The 25,638-nt window shown below is 40.6% G+C and overlaps 1 pseudogene; it reads left to right on the top strand.

Moving 5' to 3' along the window:
• Positions 1-11,244: 11,244 nt before the first annotated feature.
• LOC118357535 (zinc transporter ZIP11-like) overlaps positions 11,245-25,638 on the top strand; it is a 156,440-nt pseudogene continuing 142,046 nt past the window's right edge.

The raw sequence follows: 25,638 nt of genomic DNA, 5'->3' as shown, positions 1-25,638 counted from the left end.
TGATGCTGCCACCCACGTGCTTCACGGTTAGGATGGTGTTCTTCGGCTTGCAAGCCTCCCCCTTTTTCCTCCAAACATAAAAAAATATAATTATTTCACCTTTATTTAAGCAGGTAGACTAGTTGAGAACAAGTTCTCATTTGCAACTGCGACCTGGCCAAGATAAAGCAAAGCAGTGTGACACAGACAACACAGAGTTACACATGGAGTAAACAATAAACAAGCAAACAACACAATAAATAAGTCAATGATACAGTATAAAAAAAGAAAGTATATATACAGTGTGTGCAAAAGGCATGAGGAGGTAGGCAATAAATAGGCCATAGGAGCGAATAGTTACAATTTAGCAGATTAACACTGGAGTGATAAATGTGCAGATGATGATGTGCAAGTAGAGATACTGGTGTGCAAAAGAGCAGAAAAGTAAATAAAAACAGTATGGGGAGGAGGTAGGTAGATTGGGTGGGCTATTTACATATGGACAATGTACAGCTGCAGCGATCGGTTAGCTGCTCAGATAGCTGATGTTTAAAGTTGGTGAGGGAAATAAAAGTCCAACTTCAGCGATTTTTGCAATTCGTTCCAGTCACTGGTAGCAGAGAACTGGAAGGAAAGGCGGCCAAATGAGGTGTTGGCTTTGGGGGTGATCAGTGAGATATACCTGCTGGAACGTGTGCTATGGGTGGGTGTTGTTATCGTGACCAGTGAACTGAGATAAGGCAGAGCTTTACGTAGCATAGACTTATAGATGACCTGGAGAAAGTGGGTCTGGCGACGAATATCTAGCGAGGGCCAGCCGACGAGAGCATACAGGTCGCAGTCGTGGGCGGTATGAGGCGATTTGGTAACAAAACGGATGGCACTGTGATAGACTGCATCCAGTTTGCTGAGTAGAGTATTGGAAGCTATTTTGTAGATGAGATCGCCAAAGTCGAGGTTCGGTAGGATAGTCAGTTTTACTAGGGTAAGTTTGGCGGCGTGAGTGAAGGATGCTTTGTTGCGAAATAGAAAGCCGATTCTAGATTTGATTTTGGATTGGATTTGATTTGAAATAATGATGGTGATTATGGCCAAACAGTTCTATTTATGTTTCATCAGACCAGAGGACATTTCTCCAAAAAGTACGATCTTTGTCCCCATGTGCAGTTGCAAACCATAGTCTGGCTTTTTTTATGGTGGTTTTGGAGCAGTCACTTCTTCCTTGCAGAGCGGCCTTTAGGTTATGTCGATATAGGACATGTTTTAGTGTGGATATCGATACTTTTGTACCTGTTGCCTCCAGCATCTTCACAAGGTCATTTGCTGTTGTTCTTGGATTGATTTGTACTTTTCGCACCAAAGTAAATTCATCTCTAGGAGACAGAACACGTCTCATTCCTGAGCGGTATGATGGATGCGTGGTCCCATGATGTTTATACTCGTACTATTGTTCGTGGTACCTTCAGGCGTTTGGAAATTGCACCCAAGGATGAACCAGCCTTGTGGAGGTTCAGGCTGATTTCTTTTGATTTTCCCATGATGCCAAGCAAAAGAGGCACTGAGGTTGAAGGTAGGCCTTGAAATACATCCACAGGTACACCTCCAATTGACGTCAATTAGCCTATTAGAAGCTTCTAAAGCCCTTACATAATTTTTCATTTTCCAAGCTGTTTATAGGCACAGTCAACTTAGTGTATGTAAACTTCTGACCCACTGGAATTGTGATACAGTGAATTAGAAGTGAAATAATCTGTCTGTAAACAATTGTTGGAAAAATTACTTGTATCATGCACAAAGTAGATGTCCTAACCGACTTGCCAAAACTATAGTTTGTTAACAAGACATTTGTGGAGTGGTTGAAAAACGAGTTTTAATGACTCCAACCTAAGTGTATGTAAACTTCCGACTTCAACTGTACAGTATATTTAATTTGACAATTCTATCACGGCACAAGGCGAGACACAGGGAGCAGATGGTTGGAGTCTTGCAATATTTATTAATCCAAAAGGAGTAGGCAAGAGGATGGCCGTGAACAGGCAAAACATCAAAACCAGATCAGAGTCCAAGAGGTACAGATTGGCAGACAGTCTCATGAAACAGGCAAGGGTCAAAACGAAAAAGCAGAATAGCAAAAAGCAGGAGAACGGGAAACCCGCTGGTTGACTTGGAACATACAAGACGAACTGGCACAGAGAGACGGGAAACACTGGGATAAATACACTGGGGAAAATAAGAGACACCTGGAGGGGGTGGAGAAAATCACAGGGACAGGTGAAACAGATCAGGGCGTGACAAATTCAGGCTTTCCATAATGTAACTTGACTATTTAATTCACATATATGAAAAAAAGACAGAAAAGCATTATGATAAAATTAGTTAGTTTTTGTTTAGTAATAATTTACTTTCACCATAACACATTTTTCTATAATAACACCAGTGACAGTAACACCAGTGACAAGTAACACCAGTGACTAATCTTCCGACTACTTCATTAAAACCGCAGTAACTGTTACACCAGTGATGGTAACACCAGTGCCAAATCTGCAGAAAATTTAGAATATCTAAGATGGCGGCCACAGTAGCTCAAACCACACTCCTTAAATTGTAAATAAATCACCTAATCATGTGATTTGGGCAATTATTTTCCCCTTACTGTAATCTTAAGGCGATGCATGAAATTACCAAATGAAATCATCAAATTGCTAACATACAGTACCTTCGGAAAGTATCTCTTGACTTATTCCACATTTTGTTGTGTTACATTCTGAATTCAAAAATTAAATTGATTATTTGTATCACCCATCTACAAACAATATCCCATACTGACAAAGTGAAAACATGTTTTTAGAAATATTAGCAAAGGGATTGAAAATTAAATACAGAAATATCTAATTAACATAAGTATTCACACCTCGGAGTCCATACTTTATATAAGCACATATGGCAGCGATTACAGCTGTGAGTCTTTCTGGGTAAGTCTCTCAGAGCTTTCCACACCTAGATTGCGCAACATTTGCCCATTGTTCTTTTCAAAATTCTTCAGGCTCTGTCGAATTTGGTTGTTGATCATGGCTTGCCAACCATTTTCAGGTCATGCCAAAGATTTTCCAGCAGATTTAAGTAAAAACTGTAACTTCGCCACTCAGGAACATTCACTGTCTTCTTGGTAAGCAACTCCAGTGTAGATTTGGCCTTGTGTTTTAGGTTATTGTCCTGCTGTAAATGAATCTCCAAGTGTCTGGTGGAAAGCACACTGAACCAGGTTTACCTCTAGGATTTTGCCTGTGCTTAGCTCCATTCCATTTCTTTTTTATCCTGAAAATCTCCCCAGTCCTTAAAATGTTTTAATATCAACTAAATAGTGTAAAAAATAGTGAGTATCAATCTCCATGTTTCCAAGCATAGACATATCTGATATGGTCAGAAAGCTTAAATTCTTGTTAAGCTAACTGCATTGTCCAATTTCCAGTAGCTATTACAGTGAAAGAATACCATGCTATTGTTTGAGAAGAGTTCACAATTATGAACTTGAAAATTTATTAAATTTATAAACCAATTAGGCACATTTGGGCCGTCTTGATACAACATTTTGAACAGATATGCAATGGTTCATTGGATCAGTCTAAAACTTTGCACACCGATAAGTATACGTCCAACCCCTCTCCTAAGCGGAGAATGAGGTCATGGAGACCTACGTACAAGAGAGCCTCCAGCAGGGTTTTATCTGCCCCTCTACGTCACCAGCCTCCTCTAGGTTATTTTTGTTAAGAATAAAGATGGGAGACTGCACCCCTGCATTGATTATCGAACACTGAATAAAGCCACTTTTAACTTCAGCTAACCTTTACCCCTCATCCCAACCATCTTCAAACAAATGCATGGGGCGCAGTCCTTCACAAACTGGACTTGAGGAGCGCCTACAATCTGGTGTGCATGCGTGCAGGCAACGGCCTTTCCATGACCACGGGGCATTATGAGTATCTCGTAATGCCCTTTGGCCTGTCTAATGCGCCTTCAGTCTTCCAGGCCTTTATTAACAAAGTGTTTTGGGAAATGCTAGGACAGGGCGTTGTGGTTTATATAGACAACATTTTGGTCTATTATGCTGACCTCACACAAGATGTCTCGTTGGTCAGGTCTGTGCTGGGAAGACTGTTGGAGCATCATCTATATGTTAAACAAGAAAATAAAATGTTTTTCCAGCGGTCCCTGTCCTTTTTGGGCTACCTCATATCCACGGAGGGAGTGGAGAAGGAGGAGCAACGTGTCAGCGCAGTCAGGTCAAGGCCCATCCCCCAACTCCAGGAAAGCAGTCAAGCGATTCCTGGGGTTTGCCAACTATTTCCGGAGATTCATCTGGGGCTTCAGCACGGTGGTCGAGCCTCTTACCTTCCTGTTGAGAGGAGGTCCCCAGCGGCTTCGTTGGACAGTGGAGGCGGAGAGGGCATTCGAGACACTGAAGGCACGCTTCACTACTGCTCCCATGCTGGCACATCCTGACCCCTCACTCTCCTTCATCGTCAAGGTGGATGCCTCCGAAGTAGGAATCGGGGTAGTGCAGTGTCAGTGCACCGGAACCCTTCCAAAGCTGCGGCCCTGCGCCTTCTACTCCAAGCAGCTGAGCCCCGCCCAGAGGAACTACGATGTAGGGGACCGGGAACTCTTGGCGGTCAAGAAGGTTATGAAGGCATGGAGGCATTGGTTGGAGGGGTCCAAACACCCTTTCCTGGTGTAGATGGACCACCACAACCTAGTACAACCTAGAGTACAGTCTCGAGCCTAAACCCGAGACAGGCCAGGTGGGCTCTATTCTGCACCAGGTTCCAATTCACACTTTCCTATAGGCCAGGCTCGAAGAACATGAGGGTGGACACCCTGTCTCATCTCTATGACGCAGAGGAGAGGCAGGGAGAGGAGACCCCCATCATCCCTCCGTTCTGTATCATCGTGCCAATGGTGTGGGATGTGGATGCTGACATACAGCAGGCCCTGCATGCAGAACCGGCACAACGTGACAGTAGTCACCTGGAATGCATTTTTATTAACAAGTGTGCCTTGTTAAAAGCACATTTGTGGAATGTCTTTAATCCCAAGAGTAGTAATTTTAGGTTTTTTAATCCCCAGAGTAGTAATTGTCTTCCTGTATTATATCGAAGGAAATTGATGTACCATTTGTAAATAAATAACCAACAAGTATGTCTTAGTGGGTATCCAAGGGTGTCCTCTGCTCTCTTTTACGGCAGGTGCTGAGCTGTGAAGTCATATCTATGATGGACGACTGCTTCAGGGGTTCGAGGTCAGGGGAATTCTAAAGATCCATTAGGATTTACTGGCCAACACGTTAATGAGATCCAAACTGGAAAGAAATTCAAAACATTCCCACCGGGTCTGTGTGGAAAGAACATTCCTGAGTGCCACTACGTTTACATCGCCTCCTATCTTTATCAAAACACAGCATGGACCACTTAAGCAGAGCTGTGAAGCTATTTCGACAGCATACACACACACTATTTAAAGGGATAGTTCACCTAAATTACTAAATTACACATTGGTTTCTTGACCTTGTAAGCAGTCTATGGACAAGGTATAACAGCAATCCATGCTTTGGTTTTATTTCCTTGGCAATGTTTCCAAATGTTAACGTTTTAGAATTTGTGGCACTAATCAAATCCAAGTACAGGTACCGATATTAGCATTTTTCATGCATTATGTCCAAATCATCTAAAAGTATCTCGAATTGATTGTGAAGCTCAACAAAGTCACTTATAGATGATTTAACATGATGCATGAAAAATGCTAATATAGGTACCATGACTTTGTGGCATTTGTGTCACAAATTCCATTCAAGCCATGGTACCAATATTAGACAGTACCAGGGAAATAAAACCAAAGCATGGATTGGTGTCAAACCTTGTCCATAGCCTACTAACAGGGTAAGGAAACCAATATGTAATTTTGTCATTTAGGTGAACAATCCCTTTAATGCTTTTAGCTGGTAGACTAAAAAGCTAAGCTTCCCTCCATCCTCTTTCTTGTGTTTTGTCGGAACATTCCACAAAACTGAATATAGGGTTGTGTGACCCACACAGCCTGACCATTCAGGGCTACTTCTTGAATGGAACCAACTGAATACAAACTAATTCAAGTTGGTTAACTGGATAATGGCACCTTGATTATGATATTTCTCTAAAAAGTAAGGAAAACTCACTAGCTTAAAAACCCTGAACCATCCATTATTCACACCTTGAGAAGAAGTCACTCCCATATACAGTCGGAAGTTTACATACACTTAGGTTGGAGTCATTAAAACTTGTTTTTCAACCACTCCACAAATGTCTATAGTTTTGGCAAGTCGGTTAGGACATCTACTTTGTGTATGACACAAGACATTTTTTCCAACAATTGTTTAAAGACAGATTATTTCACATCTAATTCACTGAATCACAATTCTAGTTGGTCAGAGGTTTACATAAACTAAGTTAACCTTTAAACAGCTTGGAAAATTCCAGAAAATTATGTCACGGCTTTAGAAGCTTCTGATAGGCTAATTGACATAATTTGAGTCAATTGGAGGTGTACCTGTGGATGTATTTTAAGGCCACCCTTCAAGCTCAGTGCCTCTTTGCTTGACATCATGGGAAAATCAAAAGAAATCAGCCAAGACCAAATTCTAAATGCCTGAAGTTACCACGTTAATCTGTACAAACAATAGTACGCAAGTATAAACATCATGGGACCCTGCAGGATGGAGACGCGTTCTGTCTCCTAGAGATGAACGTACTTTGGTGCGAAAAGTGAAAATCAATCCCAGAACAACAGCAAAGGAACTTGTGAAGATGCTGGAGGCAACAGGTACAAAAGTATCCATATCCACAGTTAAACATGTCCTATATCGACATAACCTGAAAAGTCGCTCAGCAAGGAATAAGCAACTACTCTAAAACTACCATAAAAAAACCAGACTACGGTTTGCAACTGCACATGGGGATAAAGATCATACTTTTTGGAGAAATGTCCTCTGGTCTGAAATAAATATAGAACTGTTTCACCATATTGACCATTGTTATGTTTGGAGGAAAAAGGGGGAGGCTTGCAAGCTGAAGAACACCATCCCAACCGTGAAGCACGGGGGTGGCAGCGTCATGTTGTGGGGGTGCTTTGCTGCAGGAGGGACTGGTTCACTTCATAAAATAGATGGCATTATAAAGCAGGAAAATTATGTGGATATATTGAAGCAACATCTCAAGATATAAGTCAGTAAGTTAAAGCTTGGTCGCAAATGGGTCTTCCAAATGGACAATGACCCCAAGCATACTTCCAAAATTGTGGCAAAATGGCTTAAGGACAACAAAGTCAAGGTATTGGAGTGGCCATCACAAAACTCTGACCTCAGTCCTATAGAAAATTTGTGGGCAGAACTGAATAAGTGTGTGTGAGCAAGGAGGCCTACAAACGTGACTCAGTTACACCAGCTCTGTCAGGAGGAATGGGCCAAAATTCACCCACCCGTTGAGAGGCTTTGAAGCCACCGGTTGGCCATATTGGCGCTCCCTAGTAGGAGCAGTAATCCATAGGAATGAAAGGAATTCTACAGTATTTCAATTAAATGTTTCAATGACAAAATTACAGGTATTTAAGTATTTTTTGCTGTTGTAGGAAAGCGTACATTTTCTCTTTATTAACTCAAAATGGTGCCGACAAAACAATAAACAATACAAAACAAACTGAAGCTTCAGGCTATATGCAATCAAACAAAGTTAACTTCCCACGAACACAATTATATAATAAGAACTGCGGGAAAGCAGTGCCTGTCGTGCAGGGGAAAAGGGTTCTGAATACCGGAGTCTTAGCTAGCTAGCACACAGTCTCCTTTGCTCCCGCATTATGAACACCTGCCCTCACCTTAACCACACTAAAAGGTCATTTTGTTTGCATACATTTTTAAGATATAGACTATTTCAACTTTGTGGCTGTGGTAACTAGTGCAACCCTCTTCAGAGGTGGAACCTAAAGTTGCATGTCCTCTTTAGTACAGGAAATTACGTTAAAATAGTGGCGGCATTTTCTTATGGGGAGGTCGTTTAAAAATGGACCAAGTATAAAGAGGAGTTCCTCCTTCAGGGTCGTTACTAGTTACCACAGCCACATAGTCACAAACCCGCCTACTTCTACAAGACCAAAAAGCACATTTTTGTTTTCATTAATTTTGTATGAGAAATCAAATTTTATTGGTCATTGGCATTATTTAAAGTGGCATTGTTTAAAGTGACGAGTGATTCATTTATTAAAGTGTCCAGTGATTGGGTCTCCGTGTAGGCAGCAGCCTCAATGAGTTAGTGATTTCTATTTAACAGTCTGATGGCATTGAGATTGAAAAAAAGCTTCTATCTCTCAGTCCCAGCTTTGATGCACCTTTACTGACCTCGCCTTCTGGATAATAGTGGTGTGAACAGGCAGTGGCTCGGGTGGTTGTTGTCCTTAATGATCTTTTTTGCCTTCCTGTGACACCGGGTACTGTAGGTGTCATAGAGGGCAGGTAGTTTGCCCCTGGTGATGCGTTGTGCAGACCGCACCACCCTTGTGGTTGAGGGCGGTGCAGTTGCCGTACCAGGCTGTGATACAGCCCGACAGGATGCTCTTGATTGTGCATCTGTAAAAGTTTGTCAGGGTTTTGGGTGACAGACCAAATATCTTCAGTCTCCTGAGATTGAAGTGGCGCTGTTGCGCCTTCTTCACCACGCTGTCTGTGTGGGTGGACCATTTCAGTTTGTCTGTGATGTTTACGCCGAGGAACTTAAAACTTTCCACCTTCTCCACTGTTGTCCCTTCAATGTGGATAGAGGGGTGCTCCCTCTGTTGTTTCCTGAAGTCCACGATCATCTCCTTTGTTTTATTGACATTGAGTGAGAGGTTGTTTTCCTGACACCACACTCCAAGTGCCCACACCTCCTCCCTGTAGGCTGTCTCGGCGTTGTTGGTGATCAAGCCCACTACTGTTGTGTCGTCTGCTAACTTGATGATTGAGTTGGAGGAGTGCATGGCTACGCAGTCGTGGGTGAACAGGGAGGACAGGAAAGGGCTGAGCACACAGCCTTGTGGGGCCCCAGTGTCAGCGAAGTGGAGATGTTGTTTCCTACCTTCTCCACCTGCGGGCGGCCCGTCAGAAAGTCCAGGACCCAGTTGCACCAGGAGGGGTTGAGACCCAGGGCCTCCAGCTTGATGATGAGCTTGGAGCGTACTATGGTGTTGAATGTTGAGTTGTAGTCAATGAACAGCATTCTTACATAGGTATTATTTTTGTCCAGATGGGATAGGGCAGTGTGCAGTGTGATGGCGATTGCTTCATCTGTGGACCTGTTGGGGCGGTATGCAAACTGAAGTGGGTCTAGGGTGGCCGGTAAGGTGGAAGTGATATGATCCTTGACTAGCCTTTCAAAGCACTTTATGATGACAGAAGTGTGTGCTATGGGGCGGTATTCATGTAGTTCAGTTTTCTTTGCCTTCTTCGGTACAGGAACAATGGTAGCCATCTTGAATCATGTGGGGACAACAGACTGGGATAGGGAGGGATTAAATATGTCTGTAAACACACAAGCCAACTGGTATGCGCATGCTCTGAGGATGCGGATAGGGATGCCATCTGGGCCAGCGACCTTACGAGGGATAACAAATTTGAATGTTTTATCCATGTCAGCCACTGAGAAGGAGAGGGTGGGTGCACAGTCTTTTTTTAGCGATCTGTGACGGTGACACTGTATTATCCTCAAAGCGGGCAAAGAAGGTGTTAAGTTTGTCTCGAAGCGTGACGTCGGTTTCCATGACGTGGCTGTTTTTGTTTTTGTAGCCCATGATTTCCTGTAGACCCTGCCACATACGTCTCGGGTCTGATATAGCCCATTTTGACTTTGTGGCTGTGTTAACTGGGGGAAACCCTACCTCAGAGGTTCTTGTTTATTGTTTACTCCATGTGACGTAGAAGTCCGTCACTGGCCGCGGGCAGCATTTGGTTCTTTAACACACACACATATTCATCACTCCTCCCTGCGCCATTATAAGATAAGTTAACAATGTGGGTCGACACACAAATTAACTTCTGTCTTGGTGCATGCATTTTATACTTATCAATGTTGTGGATGAGCGCATTGTTTGTTTGTTCTGTTTCTCTCTCTCCATCTCTGTAGCTTCCGGGTATGCTGGAAAAGGACCCGAGCTCAGGGAATTGGGTTTGCTTTATAGTGCCTGTCCCAAATGGCTCATTAATGCACATGGGCATATTGAAAGATATTGTCAGTAGTGATGTAATGTTGTAAATGTTATGTTGTGATATTGTTTAAAACCGTGTTGCAATGTATATCCTTTAGTATGTTTAGTTCATGGAAAATGTATGTTTGTATTATTAATTGATTAATTAACCAGGGTTAATTGTTCTGAGGGGAGGGGCTAGCCCTACAAAAGGAGCCTCTCTTTCAGTCATGGGGGAGGGCATTTTGGATTGAGCTGTGGATGGGGCAGCATTGTTTTTAAGCTGTCCCATAAGGTAGATGTTGATGGCAGTACTGTTGTTTTTTGTTCCGGAATTCACTTGTAAATAAACACCTTTGCACAGAATAACTTTTGCGGTTCCGCCATCTTTTTATTTTGATAGAGGTTAGGTTATCCAGTTTAGCCTTCTGGCCTACTCTATGTGACACTCCATGTGTAACTTTGTGTTGTTTGCTCACACTGCTATGCTTTATCCAGGTCGCAGTTGTAAATGAGAACTTGTTCTCAACTAGCCTGCCTGGTTAAATAAAGGTTAAATAAAAAAAATACAAAATAACCAGAGGAGGCTGTGGGAGGAGCTATAGGAGGACGCGCTCATCGTAATGTCTGGAATGGCATTCATTGAACGGTATCAAACATATAGAAACTACATTTTATCATTATTATCATATCACTATTTTGTCATTCAAGCCATTACAATGAGCCCGTTTTCCTATAGCTCCTCCCACTAGCCTCCACTGATGGATACCCACATGTAGGAACACCCCGAATTGCGTGCGCAGTTACACCCTTGTAGTATATGTTCAGTTTGAAGTTTGAATTGTCCAGATAATTTTTTTTACTTGACAGCTACATATCTAAATTCAAGAAGGACTGTCAAAGTTCGTGAATGCGGTTCGTGGCTTTGTGAATGAAGGCTCATTGTCCTATCACATTTCAATTAACGCCTCCAACCTGGACTAGCCAATGGCATCTTGCAAGGGGCGGTGCTCAACCTGTTACAGATACGCGTACAGGGAAGTAGGAAGTAAATAGATTAGATTTTAGGTGCAGGAGTGACAGTAAGTAATTTACCTTTTTCAACCAAATTATAATATATTATTCTGGACCCGGATAGTGCATGTATCTTAGTAATGCCGTAAAGCACGTGTTACGTTCCAACAAGACCAGCGAACAAAAGCGAAGTTGTCTCAGCATCATCGAAACAGACATTGGCTTGGTGTTGTTTGACTGTGAACTTACAGTATACAGCACACATTCTAACTCATTGGACAATACTAGCTAGCTTGCTATATGGAAAATAGCTACATGGGAATGCACATACTAAATATTTAATCACGTTCCTCATTGACATTTCTGAAACTTGGCTAGCTAGCTAACTAGCAAAGCACATTGATTTCAGAGACATCATGTCAGTAGAGAGATATTTTGGACATAAAGAAAGATGGAACAATTCAATGAAAGGCAATAGCTAATTGTTCCTTCTTGCATGCCAAGCAAGTTTATTTAGCGAGAAAGTTCTATGTCGGGCAGTAATTCACAAACATGCTATACTGTCAAACATGCAGTACTGATCCAAGAGGATTTGGCACACACCCCTTTGTCCTACATAGATTTGGGTTATTTGAAGCATTCATATTACTGGGATTGTTTTACAATGTACCATACACTCTGAGTCATAAACACAACCTAAAAGTAACCTGTGCTGCACTTCTCTCCTCACCCCTCTGTGTGTATCTCTCTGTCCCCAGGATTGGCACCATGCTTCCAGGCTACAGTCCTGTGACCCAGGCCCTGCTGGGGACTCTGCTCACCTGGGGCCTGACTGCTGCTGGGGCTGCCCTGGTCTTCATCTTTTCCAGCCGACAGGTGAGGAACAGACACAGCATTTCGGTGTGGTGCTGCAGTATGATGTTTTATTATATTGTGACACTGGCGAATGCACACATATATAGTTTGTTATTCCTCGTGTGTACTGCAATGTATCCCTTTGTTTCACTAAACCAATTGCAGTATATTTGAATGGTTTCAGTAGTTCCATAGACATTTTCCAATTGTTTCGTTCTAAACAGAACCATTATGTTTTCTGTTCCCTTCTGAACAGCAAAACACATTTCTCAACCGGTTCAAACCCCCTAAAAGTACCGGTTTATATCGTTCCTTTCATTTCCTATTTAAAAATTGTATTTCATTTTGCTTTACATTTAGCAAGACATTAAATTCCTTCACCAATCAGTGCGGATAGAGCAGCTTGCTATGGAGAAGGTAAGCTATTTTTGCCATAACAGCATGGTTTAATCATAATGAAAGACAAACACACTGTGCTGTCAGTCACTATGGACAGATAAGTGTAAAGCGTGAGATACGACTGAAATTTTGCAGGTGGAGGAGGATGCTTGGCTTCACGCACTGGGCATCTTGTTATGACATGCATTTTCTGAATTAGGCCCACAGAATTATACCTACGGAAGAGTGGCTTCTATGGAGGAACTTTGATTGTCTTGAATTTCTGAGAGTTGGTTTAACATTGGACCAGAGCCAACGTTACTACCTAGCTAACAAGCTTGTGTGTGTGCAGAGCTGCTCTAGAATTAAAAACCTGTCTTACCTTTTTGTAGTTAATAAATCCAATGTGAAACGTGAGAACTATATGATCCTTAACTAGCATTGAAAAAGATGATCCATTCTTCTATAATTAAAAATCTTTCTCCCTAATTTCTGAATTACGCTTGTAACGTCATCAGTATGCTACAGTAACCTATGCTTTGGAGAGGGAGGGGCAGGTAGCCTACACTGGCAAAGATTTCCAGCCAGCAGGCAGACACTGGAATAAGTGGTCTGAGTGACAGAATGAGGGCTTTGTTTTGACGCTTTGTTGCGATTTTTGTGGGATTAAAAAAAAATGACCGGTATGTTAATAACAGGTTCCCATGCGTTTAAACCTTTGATGCGTACGATCACAGAGTGCATTCGGAAAGTATTCAGACCCCTTCCCTTTTTCCACAGTTTGTTACGTTACAGCCTTATTCTAAAATTGATACAATTATTTCAAGGTACACACTACCTAGGGGTATACCGGTATGAACGTGAATACTGGTATGACATTGTGCCATGATATGGATTTAGCCATATCATGCATATCATGCTTAATAAATGTATGAAATAAGGCATTTTTGTTTTAAAAATTTCAGTTGAGTGATACAGTTAGTGGGCTAGTTTTGATCTTTTACTAAAAACATCCATATTTAGAAAATAAAAAACTAGAAGCATGGACGTTACACGCAATCTGCCTGCCAATCGAAGTAAACAAACAAGCATGCGCATCTGCAGAGTAAGCAAACATTTAGTGAAGTAAACTCCTTTCCTTAGCAAAAGTCACCCGAAAATCAAGCGCAACAGTGTAAGGAAGCATTGAGGATGACTGAAGACAAGGAAAATAACGCGATTGAGGTTGATTTCCAGGATAAAGAATAGTTGGTTTGAAAAAAGGGAGGATGAGATAACATGTGCAATTACGTATCACATACCGAAATATGTGGAACCAATTCAAACTGTGGAGAAAGACGGTTTCAGGAAGTTTATTTGAACCCTAGACCCAAGATACGAGTTCCCGAGCCGTAAATACTTCAGCAAAACATGTTTGCCAGAACTCCGAATGTCGTGACAGAAAAGACGTGTCAGGTAGGCTAAACAGCAGCTAAATTCTTTATGCTGTAGCCATGTTTGTTTGTTTGTTTGACAAGTGAAAATTCCCTAATCCCAGAATGCCATCCACTAAAAACAAAGTCAAAGATGGCTGTGCCCATTGCCTGGAAAATATGAACTTAGTTTGGCCACTTTTCAGCATATTACAATTATATGTACTTGTAACAGTTTATACAAGAACTGGAGCACATGACTTGACAAGTCGTTTACAGTTTTTGACAAATCACAAAGCAAGATCACCCCAAATACAAGCCTACTGCCTAGCCTAACGGTAGTGCAAAAGCTAAACAGGGTTGCCAGACATGGCAAAAAAAACTTTAGGAGGGTTTGTGGGGGGTTAAATTCATTTGTGGTTGATTTCAAGTCCATGGGTGGTAGAAATGGAGGAAGGTATTGTGAGGTGATATGATGCAGGAAATATTACTATGATGGGGGGCAAACACAGCATACGTTTATGCGCTAAATAGAAATTAAACCCCTGGAAAGGGGGGTCTGTGCTGGCAATCCTGAGTAACGATAGTCGAGTGAACCATTCCATCACCTCTTTCAAAACAATTGTTAATAACATCTTTGCTCTGACAGACATTTATATGACAACCAGAATGCATTGAATGATGTCAACAAACATGGTATTTAGCTTAGCATTAGCTCCTTATAATCAGTACAACATTCCAAAAAGTATTTTGCACACATCATATGTGTCCATTACAATCTATGTAAGAATCGGAATGAATTTGTCGCCAGTACTTGAAATCGTGAATTAAACAGTAAATACATTATCCTCCATACATATACCACCTTTCAAATGTTTTGGGTCAATTAGAAATGACCTTGTTTTTGAAAGAAAAGCACATTTCCCCCCCCCCCCCTTAAAATAACATTACATTGATCAGAAATACGGTGTAGACATCGTTAATGTTGTAAATGACTATTGTATCTGGAAACGGCTGATTTTGGATAGGCGTAAAGAGGCCCATTATCAGCAACCATCACGCCTGTGTTCCAATGGCATGTTGTTAGCTAATCCAAGTTTATCATTTTAAAAGGCTAATTGATAATTAGAAAACCATTTTGCAATTATGTTAGCACAGCTGAAAACTGTCCTGATTAAAGAAGCAATTAAACGGGCCTTCTTTAGACTAGTTGAGTATCTAGAGAATCAGCATTTGTGGGTTTGATTACAGGCTCTATATATCACCATATCATATCGCTGACAACGTCTAAACTTTAGTTAATTTGTATTCATTATTACAGGAAAATAAACCTAAAACCAGATCGTTATTTACAATTTAATGGTGAGCTAATTATAGAAAATAGCTTACGTTTATTAGTGTGATGAAATATAAGCAGGGCATTCTACCGGATATTTTTTTAACATGGGCACTGTCTCATTGACCTAACATTATATCCTAATTTGACTTTTCTGCAGGTAATGCTGTTCTTCACATGACCGTTTCTGGTAAACACACTATATCAAATATAATCAAAGTTTATTTGTCACATGCACAGGATACAGAAGGTGTAAACGGTACAGTGAAATGGTTAATTGCATGGTGGAGTCTTTTGTTTAGACATGTAGCTAGCTAGCTAAACAATGAACCATAATCCCAACTCATAACATTACTACCCTGCATGAATCTACGGGAAGCTAAAGCTAACCAACTAGCTAGGTTCAATGTTAGCTAATTAACTAACATTAGGCTATAAATAGCAATACAAATGGCTCTGAGATAAGAATAGTATTAGTACACAGGTCATGCATGTAACGTTAGTTAGCGAACCAGCCAGCTAACGTGAGCTAGCTAGCTAACAGTATGCTTTAACTTGTAATGAAAACAACTTTCTGACACAATTAGAAATGCGTAATATCTGAATGTAGCTAGCTAGACTCTCTTACCCATCTGTATACATGGATGAATGCTTCTTCCTCTGTCACGGATGCAATGGTTGCCCTTAGTTTGAAGATATACTCCGTAGACAGGTGTTTTATACAACAGCCTTCTGTGTTCTCTTTTCGATTCTCTGCATTTGCAATAAAACGTCTGAATTCTCTTCATCTCCTAAGCTTTCATACTCTGCTTCCACCAGGCATGCCACTGATTTCAAAACTCGGCCCTCCAGTGAGAGCCAACTTTTGAAGTTCTTTGTGATATGTATAAAAAAAGCAGCTTTAGAAAGGATTTACCTACACATACTACGCAGCACGTTATAGACAGAAAAAAATGTATGTTCAAATGCCTCTCCTGTGAAGTATTGGCGCGCAACATACAGCTACTTTCCTGAAACTAGTCACAATGTTCTGCAAAGGTGAAATGGGCTACTTCTATGTGAATTAATGGCGAGGCAGAACACACCTCAATTCAAATTGTTGTATGAAAATAAAAATGGTTAGAAAATAATTTTAAATTGACAAGTTGAACATAGCCTATAGATAATTAGCATGCAGCGTGCCTTGGTTTGAGAGCAGCGTGGGTTAACTGTCCTGTTGAGTAACAATCACATTTTGGAACAGTGAGTGCATTCTGACATCACACGCATAAATAATCTCACGCTGGGGTGACTGTTATTTGGAATTCATACGTGAAAAGATTAAAATAACTATACTGTTTATGAACAGTATTAGATTACTTTTGTTTCTGATTCTGTTTCTCGAATAATTTCGTTTTACAGTTTTGGGTTCTGTTTCCTGGACCCGTTCCAACCCCTGATAGAAATTGATTGATAGTTCGACAATATCTTGGAGAATTTGCCTTACTCGTCAACTTAACACCACAGTGGCTTGTTGATGACCTTGGTTTGGTTTCCCCCCCCCCCTTAGAAGCAGATCTTGGATGGAAGTCTGGGCTTTGCTGCTGGGGTAAGAAAATATGCTTTTGAACCAGTCACACACACAAAAATGGCAATATAATCCTCCTCTTCGGCAGGACGAGAGCTGTTTCTCTCTCTCACTCACTCACTCACTCACTCACACACACACACACACACACACCTGTCCACCCACCTTTACCCAACCCAGGATTACCCTGCTATCTAATATGTGAATACAAGCAGATGTTAGATGTGACAGTCTTTTCAGTTGATGTGGTGGACTCAAAGTCAAAGGGTGGGTAAGACTTTTCCAAAGTATTCCCTACTGTCTCATAAGAAGAAGTGTAACTTTCTGGGAAGTTTTTCAGAAGCATTGCTGCCTTCCTGACAGTTATTATATAATTCTCGATCTTAATAATATATATGCGTAAGGCTGTACATCCCACTGTCTCCTAGAATGAAAGAAGAGGAATAGATTAATAAGGTATTATTGCTCACCTCAACAAACGATAATAGAAGACTCAACTTAGTATAGGGCTGTCCCCGACTTAGGAAAATGTTGGTCAACCAATATTTCTGTTTTGTTGACCAATCATGTATTTCTCCATATATAGACACATCCTATGTGTTTTAGTCTAATCTACTATATGTGCCGAGCTTGTCTGATGCTTTAAGCAAACTGTTTGATAAACTAATTAAGACGCTCAAATGTCTAGAGCGAGTCCGACCGCAATTTATTTGCTTGTGCCAGGACTGACTTGCTGCACTATGTAAAAAAAAAGAAATACAAAAGAAAAGACAGCAAGTGACTTTGACTAGCACCGGTTATCTCTCTCCTCCCTGCTTCAGCAATGACCACAGAACATTAACAGTGTGTATCGAGCTGTCCGTATTGCTGAGGGTGCAACAAAATTTCAGTCAAAGTTATGTTTCGGAAAAACATTTCCTATTCCCTCAACCCTTGCTCTCTTTACGTGACATGTGACCAATAGGGTTTGACCTATAGCATATCATAATCACATCAATGAATTGGTTAAAACAAGCTCTGAACACCGTAATACGTGACAGCGGAATGGATACAGAGGACGTGACAAATAGACTCAAAACGTGGGAATGTTTACTGATTTCTCAGGTGTCAATCACCACCTTCCGGAGACACCTGAAACCCCACCTCTTCAAGGAATACCTAGGATAGGGTAAGTAATCCGTCTCACCCCCCCTAAAAAGATTTAGATGCACTATTGTAAAGTGGCTGTTCCACTGGATGTCATAAGGTGTATGCACCAATTTGTAAGTCGCTCTGGATAAGAGCGTCTGCTAAATGACTTAAATGTAAAGGTAAAGGGGAAGTCAGATATGTGGAATAAATTTGACTAGTTGTGGAAAATACAGGAGATCAAGAAAAATAAAATAAGGAGCAAGCCCTGTGTGCATATTATGTGTGCCAAACAGGTTATACTGTTATATTTATAATTGACCGTTTGGGACAATGTAAACAACACTAAATAAATTATAAGCGTACCAGTGAGTTTGTTGTAAGCCTTTATTACAGCAAAGAATAAAAACAATTCCATTCCTTTGTGAATGCAATTTTTGAAATGGAGCGTTTTAGGGCTATTTATTGTTTACGCTAATTATTCAATGGTCTCTATATTTTATTTGAACCAAATTGCATGTTTGCATTACAAATCATGAATGACTCATATGCTTTGTGATGACATGAACAAATAAATGATTGATTGATACACTGCCGATTTTGCAGGTTTTCCTACTTACAAAGCATGTCTGTAATTTTTATCATAGGTGGACTTTAACTGTGAGAGATGGAATCTAAAACAAAAATCCAGAAAATCACATGATCGTATGATTTTTAAGTAATTAATTAGCATTTTATTGCATGACATAAGTATTTGATCACCTACCAACCAGTAAGAATTCCGGCTCTCACAGACCTGTTAGTTTTTCTTTAAGAAACCCTCCTGTTCTCCACTCATTACCTGTATTAACTGGACCTGTTTGAACTCGAAGAAGGATGAGTACAACCCCAAGAACACCATCCCAACTGTGAAGCATGGAGGTGGAAACATCATTCTTTGGGGTTGCTTTTCTGCAAAGGGGACAGGACGACTGCACCTTATTGAGGGGAGGATGGATGGGGCCATGTATCGCGAGATCTTGGCCAACAACCTCCTTCCCTCAGTAAGAACATTGAAGATGGGTCGTGGCTGGGTCTTCCAGCATGACAACGACCCGAAACACACAGCCAGGGCAACCAAGGAGTGGCTCCGTAAGAAGCATCTCAAGGTCCTGAAGTGGCCTTGCCAGTCTCCAGACCTGAACCCAATAGAAAATCTTTGGAGGGAGCTGAAAGTCCGTATTGCCCAGCGACAGCCCGGAAACCTGAAGAATCTGGATAAGGTCTGTATGGAGGGGTGGGCCAAAATCCCTGCTGAAGTGTGTGCAAACCTGGTCAAGAACTACAGGAAACGTATTATCTCTGTAATTGCAAACAAAGGTTTCTGTACCAAATATTAAGTTCTGCTTTTCTGATGTATCACATACTTATGTCATGCAATAAAATGCAAATTAATCATTTAAAAATCATACAATGTGATCTGGATTTTTGTTTTAGATTCCGTCTCTCACAGTTGAAGTGTACCTATGATAAAAATTACAGACCTCTACATGCTTTGTAAGTAGGAAAACCTTCAAAATCGTCAGTGTTTCAAATACTTGTTCTCCCCACTGTAAGTATAGAAATATAGGCCTAAGTAAGTTAGTGTTAAAACTAAACAGGATGCGCTCTTAGGCCTATAGCTTGATGGTGATTATACAAGGTTGCTATACTAAGCCTACTAATGATAATGACATTACTTATTATTATAATGATGATCGTAATAACAACAATAAGAAGGAGATCAAGGAAAAGGAGGGTTATTATAAATATAATTTTTGACAATTTGAACACTGTAAACAACACTAAATACAGTAGAAATAATACCAGAGGCTGGTATAATAACATAAAAAACTGTAATACCTTTATTACAGGGTAGCACATTTCTGAAATTGTTCATCCGACATGTGGTTGCGTGAGTCTTGGTGTTTAGGAATCAGTAGTGAGAGGTTTAAAGCTTTAATATTTAATAATTTTAGCTCCACAAACTCATATTCATTATCTAAAAATAGGCACGTTTAATTTTGTCTGTTTTAGCATTCCAAATAAAATAATATTTTTCTCATATAATAAAAAAACAAGTGTTCTGGAGTAGGCAGCATCATTAGTAAGTAAGTAAACTGTGATTGGACCAAAGTGTTAATCAATGTGATGTTTCCATAAATAGACAAGTTTTTACCTCTTCACGCTAACTTTCTATTGAAATTGATTGTGTTAATTCATATGTTTTCATGTGAATGCCAAGTATGTCTACTTCACCATCCACCCATTTTATTGGTAAACTACAAGGTAGTGTAAACATTGTATTTTAATGATCCAATACATAATATGGTACACTTTTCATAATTTGGTTTTAGTCCAGTAAGGCTAGAAAAGTGATGAAGATCTTCAATGAGGCTGTGCAGTGATCCAGATTGGTCGGACTTTGAAAAAAACTTGAGTCATCTGCATTCATTGACACATTTTGTTTTTATCCCCTGGATTTCTAACCCCTTGATATTCTTGTTGGATCTGATTGAAATGGCTCGCATTTCAATGGCTATAATAAATAGATATGGTGACAATGGACAGCCTTGTTTTACTCATTTTAAAAGCTCAATACCTTCTGAGATGTAACCATTATTTACTATTTTACACCTGGGGTTGCTGTACATAACTTTAACCCATTGTATAAGAGATTAACCAACATTTAAGTAATCCAGGCATTTATATATATACATACTAGTTGTACTTTATTAAATGCCTATTCAAAACCTGCCTGGTATCTTTGATGTTTCATAATGTTCAGTTGTTTCAAGTAATTGTCGTATATTATCTCCATATGTATCGTCCATGTAAAACACCTGTCTGATCAGGATGAACAATATCTGGCATCCTGTCGGACTGTATCACAGTACGGCAACTGCACCGCCCTCAACCACAAGGGTGGTGCGGTCTGCACAACGCATCACCAGGGTCAAACTACCTGCCCTCTATGACACCTACAGTACCCGGTGTCACAGGAAGGCCAAAAAGATCAAGGACAACAACCACTCGAGCAAGTGCCTGTTCACACCACTATCATCCAGAAGGCGAGGTCAGTACAGGTGCATCAAAGCTGGGACTGAGAGAAGCTGTTTTTCAATCAATCTATATCTAGGCCTTCAGACTGTTCACTAAATCAGTGAGGCTGCTGCCTACACCGAGACCCAATCACTGGACACTTTAATAAATGGATCACTCGTCACTTTAAACAATGCCACTTTAATATGTTTTCATATCTTACATTATTCATATCACATGTACATACTGTATTTTATACTATCTACTGCACCTTGCCTATCCTGCTCGGCCGTCGCTCATTCATACACTTATATGTACATATTCTCATTCACTCCTTTAGATTTGTGTGTATTAGGTAGTTTTTGGGGAATTGTTAGATTACTTGTTAGATATTACTGCACTGTTGGAACTAGAAGCACAAGCATTTCGCTACACTCGCATTAACATCTGCTAACCATGTGTATGTGATCAATAAAATTTGATTAGATATATCGTAAAAAAATGAATGAAAACAAAAATGTGCTTTTTGGTCTTGTAGGGTTTATGGGCGGGGTGTATGACTTTGTGGCTGTGGTTACTAGTAACGACCCTGAAGGAGGATCTCTTCTTGAAACTTGGTCCATTTTTAAACGACCTCCCCATAAGATGTTGCAGCCACTATTTTAATGTAATTTCCTGTACTAAAGAGGAAATGCAACTTTAGGTTCCACCTCTGAAGAGGTTTGCACAAGTTACCACAGCCACAAAGTAAAAATAGTCTATCGTAAAAATGTATGCAAACAAAAATGACCTTTTTGTTCTTAATTTAAGGTTCGGTCGAGGCATAATGATAGCAGTGTGGTTAAGGTGATGGTTAGGGTTAGGTTTCAAATCTGATTTTAACAAGATCAATTGTAGAAATGGGTGTATCTGTAGTAATTAGTGATGACCCTTCAAGCTTAGCTAGCATGCTAACCTTATCTAGCTAGCTAGATAACTTGCTAGACTTATCTAGCTAATTATCTATTTTTGCTAGGTTGCTTGCTAGCTAGCTAGGACTCCGGTACACAGGAGGCGGAGGTGACACCGGCAGCTAGCTAGGACACCAGAGCGCAGTGTCCTTTTGTCCCCGCCTGTCGGGCACTGCTTTCCCGCAGTTTCTATCATATAATTGTAAAGGATCCATAACTCTGCAACTCTTTAGGCTAGAAACAAGCTGTAAAAGGCACAAAGATATGGCTCGAGTGAACATGGGGATAGCTTTGTTAAGTCTCTATGGTTGAGTGATACGACCTTCAAAAGTCACTGACTTAAAACCGTTTTCTTTTACTTTGCTTTAAATGAGAATTGAATCATATTTGACCATTTAAGACTGCCAAAATTAGCTAATTCACCTTCTGAAAACTGCAGACAATTACTTTTGACTATATATGGAAAATTCTACACATACTTCAAAAGTTACTTCAAAATTGATTTGAGCTACTAGAGGGTAACAAGGCCAGAAGACCAATGTTCAAACCAATGATGTCTATAAACCCTGTATGATTGACAGGGACACTGTACTGAAGCCAATGCGCAGCGATCTTGGTACTCCTCCTCCGGTGTCAAAAAATATTTTGGACTCTATAGAAATTCATTTATTGAATAATCTACATTTGTTTTGACATGTGTATTCTATTACAGGACACCTTAATACATATTTGTAAAATATATTATGTGAGCTAAACATAACAAAAAATGATTAAAATAAATATATATTTTCATTATTAAAGTATTATTATTTTGGTACTAATGTTACTGTCCCCACTACAACCACAAAAAATACTTGAATACCTATCATTTTAGAATTCTGTTCATTCCTATGGATTACCGTGCCTACTGGGAAGTGCCAATATGGCCAACCGGTGGCTTCAAAGCCTCTCAATGGGTGGGTGAATTTTGGCCCATTCCTCCTGGCAGAGCTGGTGTAACTGAGTCAGGTTTGTAGGCCTCCTTGCTCGCACACGCTTTTTCAGTGCTGCCGACACATTTTCTATAGGATTGAGGTCAGGGTTTTGTGGCCACTCCAATACCTTGACTTTGTTGTCCTTAAGCCATTTTGCCACAACTTTGGAAGTATGCTTGGGGTCATTGTCCATTTGGAAGACCCATTTGCGACCAAGCTTTAACTTCCGGACTCACGTCTTGAGATGTTGCTTCAATATATCCACATCATTTTCATGATGCCATCTATTTTGTAAAGTGCACCAGCCCCTCCTCAAGCAATGCACCCCTACAACATGATGCTGCCACCCCTGTGCTTCACGGTTGGGATGGTGTTCTTTGGCTTGCAAGCCTCGTTTTACTGTGGATATAGATACTTTTGTACCGGTTTCCTCCACCATTTTCCACAATGTCCTTTGCTGTTGTTCTGGGTTTGATTTGTACTTTTAGCACCAAAGTACGTTCATCTCTAGGAGATAGAACACGTCTCCATCCTGAGCGATATGACTGCTGCATGGTCCCATAATGTTTATACTTGCGCACTATTGTTTGTACAGATGAATGTGGTGACTTCAGGCATTTGGAAATTGCAACCAAGGATGAACCAGTCTTGTGGAGGTCAACAATTGTTTCTAAGGTCTTGGCTGATTTCATTGAATTTCCCATGATGTCAAGCAAAGAGGCACTGAGTTTGAAGGTTGTCCTTGAAATATATCCACAGGTACACTCCATTTGACTCAAATTATCTCAATTAGCCTATCACTAGCTTCTTAAGCCATTACATACTTTTCTGGAATTTTCCAAGCTGTTAAAAGGCACAGTCAACTTAGTGTATGTAAACTTCTGACCCACTGGAATTGTGATACAGTGAATTATAAGTGAAATAATCTGTCTGTAAACAATTGTTGGAAAAATTACTTGTGTCATGCACAAAGAAGTTGTCCTAACTGACTTGCCAAAACTATGGTTTGTTAACAAGAAATTTGTGTAGTAGTTGAAAACGAGTTTTATTGACTCCAACCTAAGTGTATGTAAACTTCCGACTTCAACTGTGTGCTTGTGCGCGCGTACACACACACTGTCATATACACTCAAGTGAAATGTGAACTCATTGTAAGAAACTTTTTCATCCAAGAATCCATTCATGTGAAGCCACTACAAATAACTTTAAAGAAATTCCTTAATTTCTAATTCCAATTTGCACCCCATGAAGGATTGCAATATCGGCTATTGTATCTAGTAAGATCATCATTGATTCAATTTCAACCTTGTGTGAAGAAAGAGATTAACAAAAACCTCAGTTCTTCCTTCACTATGGTTCACACTTTCCTATCTTATCTTTTCTATCTCATTTTGTTCTTGTTCAATTTTCTTCTACTAAGGAATGTTTAGCATTTTATTGACAGCTCCATATCTGGGTCTGATGCAGAAGCTTCAGAAGCACCGTTTCTCCTGAAAGACGGGCATACCATTCATGACACCTGAATCAATAAGCAACTTGGCACGCTCGTTACCTGTAGCTAATTACCACATCCATCTCTCCCAGTGTCAAAGCGCTCTTCCTCCTCTCTCTCTCGCTCTTCTCTCTCTCTTGCTCAGTACACAGAGGACCAACACCCGGACAGCTGATGAAACTGAGGAGATATTCTGTCTGCAATAATGCCCTTTCGTGGGAAAAAACTGATTCTGAGTGGCTGTGCTCCTGCCCAGTCATGTGAAATCCATAGTTTAGGGCCTAATGAATTAATTTCAATTGACTGATTTCCTTATATGAACTATAACTCAGTAAAATGGTTGAATTGTTGCATGTTGCGTTTATATTTCTGTTCAGTATGTGTGTGTATATATATAATTTGTTTTTTTTCTACAGGACAATGACCAAACACACCTCCAGGCTATTTTACCAAAAAGGAGAGTGATAGAGTGTTGCATCAGATGACATGTGCCCCCTTCCGGTACCGGAGGTACCATGAAGGAATAAGTGAAGTTGATGACTCAGAACCATGTCTAAACCCATTGTCTGAAGAGAGTCGGCTGGTGACCAATCCTGTTCTTGCCATGAGTTTGATCCTCAGCTATTGCTTATGTTCCCAGAGTAATCGGCATAATGCCACCGTTGAGACAGACACTCACAAGCAACACACTCCTGTCAGCAGCCTTTGCTTCTTATTTTTTCTCTGCTCTCCCCAAGTATGGCTGATTCCAAACTCGAAGTCCTCCGGTCCTGACTTCAGAGTCTTGAAAAGCTATTTTCATATCGGCATGATGCGTTGATAATGAAGTGGACTGGGCTTTTGCTGGTTGGTTCTCCTCCGGGTCTTTCTCACTCAAACACCCACAGTCATATCCACACGCATCCCCCGAGCACCGGCCCCTTCCATTACATCTGTTGAATTTTCAAATCCAAACAAGGAGAGGTCTCAACACCCCAGGAAGAAAAAACATTTGAGAGAACCAATCAATGCATCCGCTTCATTTCTGAGCGACTATTGCATTAACCAATGGCCTCCTTTCCAGACCAGCTAGTCACAGCTCTTCCTTGCTGTGTGGTCATGTGGGTCGCGTCAGCAAGGCTAGCTCTTCCCTAGTAAAAGGTGGAATGAATGTCTTTGATCAAGCTATTGGGGAGTAGTGCGTTGTTGGATGTTGTGGGGCTTTGTGAACTGAACTGAACAGCACACACACAGCTCTGTGCTGACATTTCT

The sequence above is a fragment of the Oncorhynchus keta genome, chromosome 24 (assembly GCF_023373465.1).
Source record: "Oncorhynchus keta strain PuntledgeMale-10-30-2019 chromosome 24, Oket_V2, whole genome shotgun sequence".
Classification (NCBI taxonomy): Eukaryota; Metazoa; Chordata; class Actinopteri; order Salmoniformes; family Salmonidae; genus Oncorhynchus; species Oncorhynchus keta.
Note: the sequence above shows the minus strand (reverse complement) of the source record. Positions and strands in the feature narration are given on the sequence as shown.